Raw genomic sequence first — 11,244 nt, 5'->3', positions numbered from 1 at the left:
TCCTATAACCTGTAATAATTCTTTGTGGAATCAATTCATCTTTATCATTAGGAACAACAGTAATACCTCCCTTCTTAGGGACACAATGAACATGACTTACCCACTGACTATCAGCAACGGGATAAATTATACCTGCCTCCAGAAGCTTTAGTATTTCTTTTCTTACCACTTCTTTCATTTTAGGATTCAGACGTTGTTGAGGATCACGAACTGGTTTGGCATCTGCTTCCAAATTTATTTTATGTTGACATAGAGTGGGACTAATGCCCTTAAGATCATCAAGAGTATATCCAATAGCAGCATGGTGCTTCTTCAGAGTTTTCAATAATCTTTCTTCTTCATGCTCTGAAAGGTTAGCACTAATAATAACAGGATATATCTTCTTTTCATCAAGATAAGCATATTTAAGATTATCAGGCAACGGTTTAAGCTCAAACACGGGATCACCCTTAGGTGGAGGGGGGTCCCCTAGGATTTCAACAGGCAAATTGTGTTTTAGCATAGGTTCCTGTTTAAAGAATACTTCATCTATTTCCCTTCTTTCATTCATAAACATATCATTCTCATGGTCTAGCAAATATTGTTCTAAAGGATCACTAGGAGGTACGGCGATAGAAGCAAGACCAATAATTTCATCCTTACTAGGCAATTCTTCTTCACGGTGTTGTTTACTAAATTTAGAGAAATTCAATTCATGAGTCATATCATCTAAGCCGACAGTAACAACATCCCTTGTGCAATCTATGGTAGCATTAACAGTATTTAAGAAGGGTCTACCAAATATAATGGGACAAAAGCTATCTTGTGGGGAACCAAGAACAAGAAAATCAGCAGGATATTTAGTTTTCCCACACAAGACTTCAACATATCTAACAATTCCCATTGGTGAAATAGTATCTCTATTAGCAAGTTTAATAGTAACATCAATTTCTTCTAACCCAACAGGTGCAATGTCATGCATAATTTCTTTGTATAATCAATAGGTATTGCACTAGCACTAGCACCCATATCACATAAGCCATGATAACAATGATCTCCTATTTTAACAGAAATAACAGGCATGCCTACCACAGGTCTAGGTTTATCTGTATCACGGGGTTTAGCAATTCTAGCAGTTTCATTACAGAAGTAAATAACATGCCCATCAATGTTATCAGACAAGAGATCTTTAACAATAAATATTAGGTTCAACTTTAACTTGCTCAGGAGGTGTATATGTTTTAATATTGCTTTTACGAACCACAGTTGAAGCTTTAGCATGATCCTTTATCCTAACAGGGAAAGGTGGTTTATCAACATAACGAGTAGGAACCATAGGATCATTATAAGTGACAGTCTTTTCTTCAAATTTAATTGGTGCAGCTACTTTTTACTTCTATGGGAGGATGATATTTAAACCACTTCTCCCTAGGGAGATCAACATAAGTAGCAAAAGATTCACAGAAAGAAGCTACTATCTCAGAATCAACTCCATATTTAGTGCTAAACTTACGGGAAATATCGGTATCCATAAAAGATTTAACACAATCAAACTTAGGTGTCATACCAGACTCCTTACCATTGTCGAGGTCCCAATCTTCAGAGTTGCGTTTAATTCTATCCAATAAATCCCATCTAAATCCAATAGTCTTCATCATAAAAGAGCCAGCACAAGAAGTATCGAGCATGGTGCGATTATTTTCAGAAAGCCGAGCATAAATTTTTTGAAGAATTGTTTCTCTTGAAAGCTCATGATTGGGGCATGAATATAACATTGATTTAAGCCTCCCCCAAGCTTGAGCGATGCTTTCTCCTTCGCGAGGCCAAAAATTATATATATAATTGCGATCACGATGACACAAGATGCATAGGGTAATACTTTTGATGAAATTCCAATTTCAATCTTCTATAGTTCCATGATCTCGTATCATCACATAGCCTATACCATACCAATGCATCTCCCTTCAAAGATAAAGGGAAGACCTTCTTCTTAGCAACATCATCGGGTATACCTGCAAGCTTAAATAATCCACATACTTCATCCACATATATTAGGTGTTCATCGGGATGTTTTGTTCCATCTCGTGTAAAAGGATTAGCTAGCAGTTTTTCTATCATACCCGAAGGATACTCATAAGGAATTTCATTTTCGTATTCATTTTCAGTAGGTTTAGTAGGTTGAGGAGCAACTCTTTGCTCTACTGGTCGGGGTGAAGATACCCCGAACAAGCCCCTCAGAGGATTACTTTCCATAGTAATAAGTGACAGTAAATTTCAGCACACTATATAAATTTTTCCTTACCAAATTCCACCTACCAAAGGCGCTTTACTCCCCGGCAATGGTGCCAGAAAAGAATCTTGAGGGCCCACAAGTATAGGGGATCTATCATTGTCCTTCCGATAAGTAAGAGTGTCGAACCCAACGAGGAGCAGAAGGAAATGATAAACGGTTTTCACCAAGGTATTCTCTGGAAGTACTGAAATAAGTGGTAACACATCATTTTGTGATGAGATAATTTGTAACGAGCAACAAGTAACAAAGTAAATAAAGTGCAGCAAGGTGGCCCAATCCTTTTTGTAGCAAAGGACAAGCCTGGACAAACTCTTATATAAGGAAAAGCGCTCCCGAGGACACATGGGAATATCGTCAAGCGATTTTTCATCACGTTCATATGATTCGCGTTCGGTACTTTGATAATTTGATATGTGGGTGGACCGGTGCTTGGGTTCTGTTCTTAATTGAACAAGCATCCCACTTATGATTAACCTCTATTGCAAGCATCCGCAACTACAACAAAAGTATTAAGGTAAACCTAACCATAGCATGAAACATATGGATCCAAATCAGCCCCTTACGAAGCAACGCATAAACTAGGGTTTAAGCTTCTGTCACTCTACTAACCCATCATCTACTTATTACTTCCCAATGCCTTCCTCTAGGCCCAAATAATGGTGAAGTGTTATGTAGTCGACATTCACATAACACCACTAGAGGCTAGACATCATACATCTCATCAAAATATCGAACGAATACCTAATTCACATGACTACTAATAGCAAGACTTCTCCCTTGTCCTCAGGAACAAACGTAACTACTCACAAAGCATATTCATGTTCATAATCAAAGGGGTAATAATATGCATACAGGATCTGAACATATGATCTTCCACCAATTAAACCAACTAGCATCAACTACAAGGAGTAATTAACACTACTAGCAACCTACTAGCACCAATCCCGGACTTGGAGACAAGAATTGGATACAAGAGATGAACTAGGGTTTTGAGATGAGATGGTGCTGATGAAGATGTTGATGGAGATTGCCCTCTCCCGATGAGAGAAGCGTTGGTGATGACGATGGAACATCCCGATGGAACAAAACATCCCGATGAACACCTAATATATGTGGATGAAGTATGTGGATTATTTAAGCTTGCAGGTATACCCGATGATGTTGCTAAGAAGAAGGTCTTCCCTTTATCTTTGAAGGGAGACACATTGACATGGTATAGGCTGTGTGATGATATGGGATCATGGAACTATAGAATATTGAAATTGGAATTTCATCAAAAGTATTACCCTATGCATCTTGTTCATCGTGATCTCAATTATATATATAATTTTTGGCCTCGCGAAGGAGAAAGCATAGCTCAAGCTTGGGGGAGGCCTAAATCAATGTTATATTCATGCCCCAATCATGAGCTTCCAAGAGAAACTATTCTCCAAAAAAATTATGCTCAGCTTTCTGATAACAATCTCACCATGCTTGATACTTCTTATGTTGGCTCTTTTATGATGAAGACTATTGAATTCAAATGAGATTTATTGGATATAATTAAACGCAACTCTGAAGATTGGGACCTCGACAATGGTAAGGAGTCAGGTATGACACCTAAGTTTGATTGTGTTAAATCCTTCATGGATACCGATGTTTTCCGTAAGTTTAGCACTAAATATGGACTTGATTCTGAGATAGTCTTCTTTCTGTGAATCTTTTTGCTACTTATCGTTGATCTCCCTAAGGAGAAGTGGTTTAAATATCATCCTCCCATATAGAAGTAAAAGTAGCTGCACCTATTAAAGTTTAAGAGAAAAGACTGTCACTTATAGATGATCCTATTGTTCCTACTTCTTATGTTGAGGCCCCTTTCCCTGTTAGGATAAAGGATCATGCTAAAGCTTCAATTGTGAGTTTGTAAAAGCAATATTAAAACATATACACCTCCTGAGCAAGTTAAAGTTGAACCTAATATTGCTATTGTTAAAGAGCTCTTGTCTGATAATATTGATGGGCATGTTATTCAGTTCTGCGGTGAAACTGCTAGAATTGCTAAACCTTGTGCTAAAGATAAACATAGACCTGTGGTAGGCGTGCCTGTTATTTCTGTTAAAATAGGAGATCATTGTTATCATGGCTTATGTGATATGGGTGCTAGTGCTAGTGTTATACCTTATGACTTGTATAAAGAAATCAAGCATGAAATTGCACCTGCTGAGTTAGAAGATATTGATGTCACAATTAAACTTGCTAATAGAGATACTATTTCAGCAATGGGAATTGTTAGAGATGTTGAAGTCTTGTGCCAGAAAACTAAATATCCTGTTGATTTTCTTATTCTTAGTTCTCCACAAGATAACTCATGAGTTTAATTTCTCTAAATTTAGTAAACAACACCGTGAAGAAGAATTGCCTAGTAAGGATGAAATATTGGTCTTGCTTCTATTGCCGTACCTCTGATCCTTTAGAACATATTTGCTAGACCTGAGAATGATATGTTTATGGAATGAAAGAAGGGAAATAGATGAAGTATTTTTAAAAGACCTATGCTAAAACACAATTTTGCTGTTGAAATCCTTGGGGATCCTCCTCCACCTAAGGTGATCCGTGTTTGAGCTTTAACCGTTGCCTGATAATTCTTAAATTGCTTATCTTGATGAAAAAAGATATATCCTGATTATTATTAGTGCTACCTTTCAGAGCATGAAGAAGAAAGATTATTGTAAAACCTCTGAAGAAGCAACCGTGCTGCTTATTGGATATACTCTTGATGATTCTTAAGGCATTAGTCCCACTCTATGTCAACATAAAATAAAATTTGGAAGCAGATGCCAAACCAGTTTCGTGATCCTCAATGACGTCTGAATCCTAAAATGAAAGAAGTGGTAGAAAAGAAATACTAAGCTTTCTAGAGGCAGTATAATTTATCCCGTTGCTGATAGTAGTGGTAAGTCCTGTTCATTGTGTCCCTAAGAAGGGAGGTATTATATTGTTCCTAATGATAAAGATGAATTGATTCCACAAAGAATTATTACCGGTTATAGGATGGGTAATTGATTTCCGCATTAATTAAGGCTACTAGAAAGATCATTACCCCTTACCTTTTATCGATCAAATGCTAGAAAGATTATGCAAGCATACACATTACTACTTTCTAGATGGTTATTCTAGTTTCTCTCAAATACCTGTGTCGGCTAAAGATCAATCATAGACTACTTTTACATGCCCTTTTGGTACTTTTGCTTATAGACATATGTCTTTTGGTTTATGTAATGCACCTGCTACCTTTCAAAGATGCATGATGGCTATATTCTCTGACTTTTGTGAAAAGATTTGTGAGGTTTTCATGGACGCTTTTCCATCTATGGATCTTCTTTTGATGGTTTCTTGAGCAATCTTGGTCGACTTTTGCAGAGATGTGAAGAAACTAATCTTGTCTTGAATTGGGAAAAGTGCCACTTTATGCTTAATGAAGGTATTGTCTTGGGGCATAAAGTTTCCGAAAGAGGTATTGAAGTTGATAAAGCCAAGGTTGATGCTATTGAAAAGATGCCATGTCCCAAGGACATCAAAGGTATAAGAAGTTTCCTTGGTCAAGCCGGATTTTATAGGAGGTTCATTAAGGTCTTCTCCAAAATTTCTCGGCCTCTGACTAATTTATTACAAAATGATATACCATTTGTCTTTGATATGATTGTGTAGAAGCATTTGAAATACTTAAGAAAGCATTAGTCTCTGCACCTATTGTTCAGCCACCTGATTGGAATTTACCCTTTGAAATTATGTGTGATGCTAGCGATTATGCTGTAGGTGCTGTTCTAGGGCAAAGAATTGATAAGAAATTAAATGTTATCCATTATGCTAGTAAGACCCTAGACAATGCTCAAAGAAATTATGCTACTACTGAAAAAGAACTTTTAGCAGTTGTATTTGCTTGTGATAAGTTCAGACCTTATATTGTTGATTCTAAAGTAACTATCCACACTGATCATGCTGCTATTAAATATCTTATGCAGAATAAAGATGCTAAACCTAGACTAATTAGATGGGTTCTCTTGCTACAAGAATTTGATTTGCATATTGTTGATAGAAAAGGAGCTGAGAACCCCGTTGTAGACAACTTATCTAGGTTAGAGAATGTTGTTGATGGCACACTACCTATTGATGATAGCTTTCCTGATGAACAATTAAATGTCATAAGTACTTCTCGTACTACCCCTTGGTTTGATGATTATGCTAATTACATAGTTGCTAAATTTATACCACCTAAATTCACATACCAACAAAAGAAAAAGTTCTTCTATGATTTGAGACATTACTTTTGGGATGACCCACATCTTTATAAAGAAGGAGTAGATGGTGTTATTAGACGTTTGGTGTACCTGAGCATGAACAGGAACAGATCCTACGCAAGTGCCACTCCGAAACTTATGGAGGACACCACGCGGGAGATAGAACTGCACATAAGGTATTGCAATCCGGTTTTTATTGGCCTACTCTCTTCAAGGATGCCCGTAAGTTTGTCCTATCTTGTGATGAATGTCAAAGAATTGGTAATATTAGTAGACGTCAAGAAATGCCTATGAATTATTCACTTGTTATTGAACCATTTGATGTTTGGGGCTTTGATTATATGGGACCTTTTCCTTCCTCTAATGGATATACACATATTTTAGTTGTTGTTGATTATGTTACTAAGTGGGTAGAAGCTATTCCAACTAGTAGTGCTGATCATAATACTTCTATTAAAATGCTTAAAGAAGTTATTTTTCCGAGGTTTGGAGTCCCTAGATATTTAATGACTGATGGTGGTTCACATTTTATTCATGGTGCTTTCCGTAAAATGCTTGCTAAATATGATGTCAATCATAGAATTGCATCTCCTTATCACCCACGTCTAGTGGTCAAGTAGAATTGAGTAATAGAGAACTCAAATTAATTTTGCAAAAGACTGTCAATAGATCTAGAAAGAATTGGTCCAAGAAACTTGATGATGCATTATGGGCCTATAGAACTGCATATAAAAATCCTATGGGTATGTCTCCGTATAAAATGGTATATGGAAAAGCATGTCACTTACCTCTCGAACTAGAACATAAGGCATATTGGGCTATTAAAGAGCTCAACTATGATTTCAAACTTGCCGGTGAAAAGAGGTTATTTGATATTAGCTCACTTGATGAATGGAGAACCCAAGCTTATGAAAATGCCAAGTTGTTTAAAGAAAAGGTTAAAAGATGGCATGACAAAAGGATACAAAAGCGTGAGTTTAATGTAGGTGATTATGTATTGCTATACAACTCTCGTTTAAGATTTTTTGCAGGAAAACTTCTCTCTAAATGGGAAGGCCCCTATGTTATCGAGGAGGTCTATCGTTCCGGTGCCATAAAAATCAACAACTTCGAAGGCACAAATCCGAAGGTGGTAAACGGTCAAAGAATCAAACATTATATCTCAGGTAATCCCATAAATGTTGAAACCAATATTATTGAAACCATAACCCCGGAGGAATACATAAGGGACACTTTCCAGAACGTTTCAGACTCCAAAAAGGAATAGGTATGTGGTACGGTAAGTAAACCGACTCCAAAACAATTTTTAAGGCAATATTTCTCCGTTTTGGAATATTTAGAAAAATAGAAAATTAAGTAGCAGTCCGGGAAGGACACGAGGGCCCCACGAGGGTGGAGGGCCCCCCTGGGCGGCCCTACCTCGTGAGCACCTCGTGTGCCTTCCGGACTCCGTTTTCTTGCACGATACGTATTTTGGTCGGTAAAAATTCATTATATAATCTCCCGGGGGTTTTGACTCCCGTATCACGCAAAAATCCTCTGTTTTTGTTTTGAGCTGTTGCTGCTGCAGATTAGAGCAAGATGTCTTCTCAAGAGTCAGTCGGGGAGAGCCGAGTATCTAATCCGGCACCGGAACCAAGGGCAAACAGACGACCCTGACCACTTTGGGCCAGCAACGGAGGAAGAGATGGAGGCTGACCTAATGAGGGTAGATGCCATGGAGGATCAAGAAGTCACCTCTCGCTTCCAAGCTGGATTCACAATGGGAGAACTGCAGAGCTCAGCTATTCCAAACTCGGTTATCCCTTCCAATGTTAGATTTCTTTCTTATGAGAATATGAAAAAGAGTGTCACTGGTTCTCCCGCAGCTATGCAGCACCCTTGGGTGCAGGGAGCTTTGGCTGTTACAGGAAAACTCCGAAAGGAAATAATGGATCTCAAGCAGCAAGTCAACAAGCTTGAGGAGGAGAATCGTATTTTGAAGGGCATCATCGCCAAAAACATCACATCACCATCCCCGAAAAGAGAGACATAATCACATGGGTATGGGCACTCCCCTTGGCAACTGCCAAGCTTGGGGGGTGCCCCGGTATCGTATCACCTCACTTTTATCTTTACCGTTTTCCTTAGTTCGATCTTATTAGTAGTATTTTGATCTAGTAGAATAAAGTTTGTGGCATGATCTAGTTGTGAGTTTTGCTTTATTATCCTTCTATGTAATCGAGTCCGTGAGCTATATAATAAAGATTAGTGTTGAGTCAAGGGCTTGATTGTTTTTGCCATGATCTAGTGAATAAAAGAAAAGAAAGAATAAAAAGAAACAAAGAGATCATATGGATCTTATGGAGAGTAATGAGCTCACATAGAAAAGTATGATGAATAAAAGTTGTTGAGAGTTGAAAACATAGTTTTGGTCATCGTTGCAATTAATAGGAAGTAATAAAGAAAGAGAGGTCTTCACATATAAATATACTATCTTGGACATCTTTTATGATTGTGAGCACTCATTAAAATATGACATGCTAAAGAGTTGACATTGGACAAGGAAGACAACGTAATGGGTTATGTTTTCTTACATCTGAGATAAATTATATTGTCTTGGATCTCCAACATGTTGAGCTTGCCTTTCCCCCTCATGCTAGCCAAATTCATTGCACCAAGTAGAGATACTACTTGTGCTTCCAAATACCCTTAAAACTTTTGCCATGAGAGTCCACCATATCTACCTATGGATTGAATAAGATCCTTCAAGTAAGTTGTCATCGGTGCAAAGCAATAAAAATTGCTCTCTAAATATGTATGATTGATTGGTGTGGGAGAAATAAGCTTTATACGATCTTGTGATGTGGAAGTAATAAAAGCGACGGACTGCATAATAAAGGTTCATATCACAAGGGGCAATATAAAGTGACGTTCTTTCGCATTAAGATTTTGTGCATCCAACCATAAAAGCGCATGGCAACCTCTGCTTCCCTCTGCGAAGGGCCTATCTTTTATCATTATCTTCTACCTTATGCAAGAGTCATGGTGATTTTCACCCTTCCTTTTTACACTTTATCCTTTGGCAAGCACAGTATGTTGGAAAGATCCTGGTATATATGGCTAATTGGATGTGAGTTTTCATGAACTATTACTGTTGACATTACCCTTGAGGTAAAACGTTGGGAGGCAAAACTATAAGCCCCTATCTTTCTCTGTGTCCGATTAAAACTCCATACCCATAAGTATTGCGTGAGTGTCAGCAATTGTGAAAGATTATATGATAGTTGAGTATGTGGACTTGCTGAAAAGCTCTTATACATTGACTCTTTCCTATGTTATGATAAATTGCAATTGCTTCAATGACTGAGATTATAGTTTGTTAGTTTTCAATGAAGTTTACGATTTCATACTTGATGTGATTGAATTATTACTAGCATAAGATATCATATGACAAGAATTATATAAGTTGTTGCTTTCTAAGAATGATCATGATGTCCTCATGTCCGTATTTTATTTTATCGACACCTCTATCTCTAAACATGTGGACATATTTTTCGATTTCGGCTTTTCGCTTCAGGACAGGCGAGGTCTAAGTTTGGGGGAGTTGATACGTCCATTTTGCATCATGCTTTTATATCAATATTTAATGCATTATGGGCTGTTATTTCACATTATGTCACAATACTTATGGCTATTCTCTCTTATTTTACAAGGTTTACATAAGGAGGGAGAATGCCGGCAGCTGGAATTCTGGGCTGGAAAAGGAGCAAATATTAGAGACCTATTATGCACAACTCCAAAAGTCCTGAAACTCCACGGAACACCTTATAATAAATAATGAAAAATCCTCGCCAAAGATGAAGACCAGGGGGGCCACACCCTTCTCACGAGGGTGGGGGCGCCCCCCCCCCTAGGGCGCACCCCCCTACCTCGTGGGCCCCCTAGTGGCTCTCCGATGACCATCTTCTCCTGTATGAAGTCTTTCGTCGAGAAAAAATAAGAAGCAACCTTTCGGGACGAAACTCCGCTGCCACGAGGCGGAACCTTGGCGGATCCAATCTAGAACTCCGGCAGAGCTGTTCTGCCGGGGAAACTTCCCTCCCGGAGGGGGGAATCATCGCCATCGTCATCACCAACGCTCCTCTCATCGGAAGAGGGCAATCTCCATCAACATCTTCATCAGCACCATCTCATCTCAAAACCCTAGTTCATCTCTTGTATCCAATTCTTGTCTCCAAGTCCGAGATTGGTGCTAGTAGGTTGCTAGTAGTGTTAATTACTCCTTGTAGTTGATGCTAGTTGGTTTAATTGGTGGAAGGTCATATGTTCAGATCCTTTATGCATATTAATACCCCTTTGATTATGAACATGTTTATGCTTTGTGAGTAGTTACGTTTGTTCCTGAGGACAAGGGAGAAGTCTTGCTATTAGTAGTCATGTGAATTTGGTATTCGTTCGATATTTTGATGAGATGTATGTTGTCTAGCCTCTAGTGGTGTTATGTGAACGTCGACTACATAACACTTCACCATTATTTAGGCCTAGAGGAAGGCATTGGGAAGTAATAAGTAGATGATGGGTTGCTAGAGTGACAGAAGCTTAAACCCTAGTTTATGCGTTGCTTCGTAAGGGGCTGATTTGGATCCATATGTTTCATGCTATGGTTAGGTTTACCTTAATACTTTCGTTGTAGTTGCGGATGCTTGCAATAGA

This window comes from Triticum urartu, chromosome 7, assembly GCF_003073215.2.
Source record: "Triticum urartu cultivar G1812 chromosome 7, Tu2.1, whole genome shotgun sequence".
Classification (NCBI taxonomy): domain Eukaryota; kingdom Viridiplantae; phylum Streptophyta; class Magnoliopsida; order Poales; family Poaceae; genus Triticum; species Triticum urartu.
The sequence above is the reverse complement of the archived record's forward strand: the minus strand, read 5'-3'. Positions refer to the sequence as shown.